The sequence below is a fragment of the Lactuca saligna genome, chromosome 4 (genome assembly GCF_052625555.1).
Source record: "Lactuca saligna cultivar CGN05327 chromosome 4, ASM5262555v1, whole genome shotgun sequence".
In the NCBI taxonomy this organism is placed as follows: domain Eukaryota; kingdom Viridiplantae; phylum Streptophyta; class Magnoliopsida; order Asterales; family Asteraceae; genus Lactuca; species Lactuca saligna.
In genome coordinates, this window is record NC_136420.1 from 161488650 (window position 1) to 161494649 (window position 6000).

The following is a 6000-nucleotide window of genomic DNA, read 5'->3' on the forward strand; positions in this document are numbered from 1 at the left end:
GGGTGGTGTCACAGGATTTGATTTTTGGCATTCTATTGCATCCGGGATATTCAATTTTGGAGTGTCCCCCGAGAGCAGCATTCACTCTCCTATCCACCGTTTTCTCTACCGACTGATCACTTTCTCCATCCATCACAGACGACATGGGGATAAAGTGACAAAGCATAATCTCTTCTTTTTATGGTGCATTTTGCAGCCAGGAGTGTGTTGCAACATTCCCTACCTTTTAGCATGCTTCTTGGCTGACTCTGCTGCTAGTTCTCATCCCTGGAGCCCTATTTGAGGAGGGCATTTTATTACATGTCTGGCCCGGTCTTATGGAATTCTCATTCCTGGAATCAATCGTTCTTTGACTTGCATGGAGGGGAATGAGTTTACTATGGGGTATTTGGAGACGATGAGAGTTGTTGGGAGCTTTGGATCTCATTGGGGTATTTTGCCATCAGATGATGAGGGTGGTGAGCAGCAGGGTGACCAACCCAAACCACAGCAAAGGCCAAGGCGGAGGAATGTGAGAGGAAGAAGAGAAAGAGAGCAGCCAATGCATCTACCCGCACCCATGGTAGGATCACATATTGGGGACGATATGGCTAGGTATTTCGATCAGCTTTCATTGAGCGTTAATTGGATTGGAGGGACGATAGAGAATATGGTGCAACATTTCCACGTGGATAAGCCTCCTCACCTAAGGTATCATTACCTAATTGCCCGAGGTGGACGGAGTATCGTGGCCAAGGAGGAGATGGGGTAGTCCCTAGTGGAGCTCGGGATGAAGAGGAGGATGATTGATTGCTAGTTACTCTTGTTTATTTTAGTTTTTAGTTTTTATTATGTTTGGTTTTGATTTATTGGTTTGAAAACATTGTATGAATTGTTAAACACTTGGATTACTATTATGTTACTTTTGTTTCCTTTTAGTTGTTTGAACTACATTTTTCTAAGGAATTTTAGGAAGGGAGTAAAGTCGAGTCAAGGGTTGTGAAAGTCTAGTCAAGAGTGTTACGAGTCTAGAGTTAAGAGCCGAGACCTACAATTAAAAATAAGTTTGGGGTGAGTCAAGAAAGAGGATGAAACTAGCAAGGAGTCATACAACTTTTGCATTCAAAAGTGTCTTTATTAATTTGGATATTGGAGTGGGATTCTAAAAGTAATAAGAAGATTGGACAGTTTCATTTTTCAATTGCTCAGTTTTCACGACGTGAGCATCTATTATTCACGTCGTGAGTTAGGTTCCAAGGGATTTTTGAATCTGCATTCTTGCGAATTCACATTGTGGGCCTATCTTATTCACGTCGTAAATTTCCCATTTTCACAAAATTCGGTGTTTTATGACGAGCATTCTGGCTATTTCCTCTACTATACACATTTTGAAGACTTACACCATTCTTATGGGAGATTGAAGTTTCGATTCATTGCATTTTCGCTTGTTGGCTTACTTACATCTTTCACGAGTACAAGTCTAAGTTCCTATTTAGATGAAGTTCAATATTCAAGATGCACATGTCAACTACACGTTTGGAGTTCGATCTTGCCACTTCTATCCCAGGGGAGTCTGTTCCTTTTTCTCCCTTTTATTGTTTTTGATTTAGTATATGCATACAATGAGGGCATTGTATGAAATAAGTGTGGGGTAGGGGTAGAAAAAGTAAATTGCTAGCTAATTTGGTAAATCTTAATAATTTGGTAAATTTAATTTTTTTTTTACTAATTGGATCTAGTAGTAATAATTTGAGTTTAGTTGTTAGTATTATATGAGATGATCCGATAAGAGCTCAAATGTTTAGTTGAGCAAATACATGTTATAGTGCATTTGTGGCCTCCTTTATTCTAGTGAAATCATGGGACAAAAACATAACCCCGCTTAGTTTGAGGGACGCAATATGTTTAGTAGCCTAAACCTTAAATGTATCCAGGCTAGCTATGTCGTAACAAATAAAGGTTGAAGTTAAGCGCCACTGCTTAATCATGTAGGGCTTTTAGTGATATATATATATATATATATATATATATATATATATATATATATATATATATATATATATATATATAAAGTAAGTTATACATGTAAAAAAAGAGAGAAAAAATACCAAAAAGTGAAAAATTGAAGAATTTTTGGAGCAATCAAAGTCAAAATATGAAGATCAAAGAAAGAAAAAAAAATTCTGAAGAAATTCGAAAGTGGAAGATGCCAAATATCAAAGAAGAATTCAAGAGCTCCATTGTGGTATCTAAAAGTTGTAATTCTCTAGTTTATGTATGCTTGGGTAGCTTTACAAAAATACCTCGAGGCTAAGGTAGTCTTCTGCGGATGGATTCGGAGGGTTGCATAAAATGAGCATTGTTCAAAAGAAGTGGGCAAGTGTTTATGAGGATTGTGAGTAATTAGAATTGAGAGGGGTTACTTAGGAAACATTTTAGACTCAAATGCATGCGTTGAGGTTTACCATAATGGTTGAGCTTGAGTTGGATCATTCTATGTGATATTGGTAATGAAGGTTTGATTTAATACTTAGATTTGCTTGAGGGAAAGTAAAGAACAAGTGTGGGATATTTTGATATTGCCATATTTATACATATTTTTAGGCAATATTTATTTACATTTCTATTGATATTTTGGTTATTTGCATAGAATAATGGTACTTCTGAGTTTAAATTGTTATTTTGCAGCCAAATAGAAGCATCTTCGAAGATAGGGACTGAAATTGAAGAAAAGAAGAATGAAAAATCACTCAAAAGATATATTCATGACATGAACAAGTCATGGTTCACAACGTGAGTAGAGAGTTCTAGAAGATATGCATACGGGTGGAATAGTCCTTGCCGAATGCGCTTATCTCATATTCATGACGTGAATCCTTATGGTTCACGACGTGAACTCGGGAAATCAGAAAACTATAAATTCCCTTGACCATTAAGACTTGTGGACTTTTTCGCTGATTGAAGGGTTTCCAGAAGACGATTTTCAGCAAAGGAGAAGTTCCAGAAAAAGGTTTTCAACACCAATGGAGTAGAGGTTCATAATTTAGTTTACTTATTTGATACTTATGAACATGTTTGTCTATTTAGTTTGTGTTTGCTTGTTAGTTGCTATTATGGGCAGTTGAATCTAGCTACTCTTGTTTAGCTAGATGAAGCTTTTAACTTATGAATAACTTGATTTTATATGGATTTATTTAGTTGGTAAATTGATTGTGTTTGATTTATAGTTACCTAGCATGCTTATGTTTGTTTCTTTAGTTGCTTAATTTCATGTTCTATGTAGCTTAGTGACCATTAACTGCATGAACTTATTTACCTAATGATTTAGTGAACATTAAATCGTTAGAGCTAGGATTGACCAATCTAGTTAGTAATTAAAGTAAACAAACTTAGTTGTGCTAGAGAACGTAGATTATGACTATAATTGCGTTTATATAATAAATTTTACATAGCATATTCATAATCATAATTGGTTATGTGTTTAATTGTGTGTCACCATACATAGTTTTACATGAATTAATTAATTATTGGTAAAGTTAGACTTCAATTACTAATATAATTATAACCAACTTGATAATCCATAATTATTAGCTGGCCATAAGGAGGAAGTGGATTCGAACTAAACAAGAGTGTTTTTACTTATTGATTGAATTTGAGTTAAGTTCGTCTGATCTTGTAAAATCAGATAGAACCCTTTTTAAACTTGTTAATAATTAGGTTAATTTGATAGCAAGTAGATTAATTAGTAATACCGTTCCCTGTGATCGATACCCGACTTACCCAAGCTATAATGTAATCCGACTAGGTACACTGACTATAGGTGCATAGTTAGTCTAAGTTTGTTAGGTTATAAATATTAAAATTAGTGGGTACTTTTGTGCACATCAATCCTTCGAGTAAAAGATTCATCTCTGCGACAGTTAGACTCATACGAGAGCTGCGCAACAAGTTCAAATCAACTACTCTAAGATTATTTAATCCTACTAGAAACGACAAGTCACTTCCAAGTCATTCAGTTGCTTTGCCTGCACCGGAAATCCTTAGACACCAATACTGTCTGATAATCTGAAACTACTCGCCACACAGAATTGCCTGAAATGCTGAGTTGTCTGATATACTGGACTGCCTGAAACACTGGACTTTCTGAAACACTGAATTGCCTGAAACACTGAACTGCCTAAAACACTAAACTTTCTGAAACACTGAATTACCTGAATCACTAACTTATCTGAAACACTGAACTGCCTGAAACACTGAACTACCTGAAACACTGAACTGTCTGAAACACTGAATTGCATGAAACACTGAACTGCCTGAAACACTAAACTACCTGAAACACTGAACTATCTGAAACACTGAGTTGCCTGAAACACTAAACTGCCTAAACAATACCCTGCTACATGGCTGCTTCCATAAGGTCCAATGGGAGCTCCCTGGTTCCAGTCTATCTGGAATATGGACGCCACGTCCGGTTGCTAAGTCAAGAGTAATCTCACAGTCTCCCTACATGACTTCCAAGTGTAATCCTTTTTATCAACAATTGCCACAGGTTCTCTTTCCACCGTGGCTCTAACGACCCGGTGATGTACTGATCGAGTCCATACAATGAGTCATAACATCAACAAATTCCAAAGCTAAAAGTGACTCCTACGCGACCAATGATAGCCTTATATCTCAAACAACCTTAAACGACCCATTTCTTCCTTGATCTCATGATTTTAGTGGTGATCCCACGGTCTCATCACTGGCTTAAACAAGCCTAATTCATCTGGAGAAATCTGTAACCAATTTGTGGATTTACCACACCCTCACTGCTGCACCCGACTGGTAGGTACTACTATTCTTCTCGTGATCTACCATCACTCCGATGCTACCTGCCAACCTATTAACATCCATGCCAACCATCGCAGGTTTACAAAACTCTAATATTATCTAGCTGCTCCACCAGGAATTCTCTTATCGCTATCCCCGACCGAAGGTCCTGCTATCCTCTGTCCGCTTTCTAGACGAATCGAGACCACCTTGGCCCTAACTAATCTTCCATAATCTGGGTTACCGGACTCCCACTGATTACTGAACCCAATCTCAATTGCTCTGTCGCTCCCAGCATGTCCCGAAGGAAACTTCAGCTATTTACAACTTTTCTATCTACCTTGCCATTCTGACTCTATATGCTCTGGGATCCTTGATCCCCTAACCTGACCCTAAGGTCACTACTAGGTCCCACCTGCGCTGCTACCAACATACGAGCCTCACCCATGGGTCTCACCCGACTATATCTTGGAGCGGCCTCTCCCAAGGTCTCACCTCTCTAGGGCTATGCAGGCCAACTCCATACTGAATCTCATCGATCTATCCTTTACTAATTTCTATTATACTAACTAGGAGACACGGGCCTTGCCCAAACTCCGATAACTAGGAGATACAAGCCCACGACCCACACTCCTCTACCAGGCTACTAACAAATGTTGCGGCTATCCCACAGTCTTACCACACTCTCCATGATGACTATACTACTGACTACTAATCCGAAAGTATCTCATGCCAGGCGTTCACATAATTTACATCCTGACTCACTCGAGTCCTACTGGCGATCCACCGACCTGGTTTCCCAAACCAGCCAGCAGCTAATCATGAAAATACGAACTCTACATTGGGAAGTTTCCTAAACCCCCAGCTCACGTGCTCCTTAATCCAACCAGCCATCAGCTAATCATGAAAATATGAAGTCTACATTGGGAAGTTTCCTAAACCCCCAGCTCACGTGCTCCTTAATCCAACCAGCCACTTGGGCTAATTTCCTTTTCAACGAGGATGCGCACTCATCTCAGTTTTGTACTTACTTCTGCTTCTGACCACTCGGGTGGTTCTCCCCCACTTTGATTCCACTAGCTCCTTACAGCTTACAGCTTGAAAAGGATTCTCAATCCATTTCTCCATCTAATGGTTGATCTGGTGACAACTGATACTTACTATTGCTAGTGCTCTAAAACTAACCAATACCAAATCTGATCCACTCTG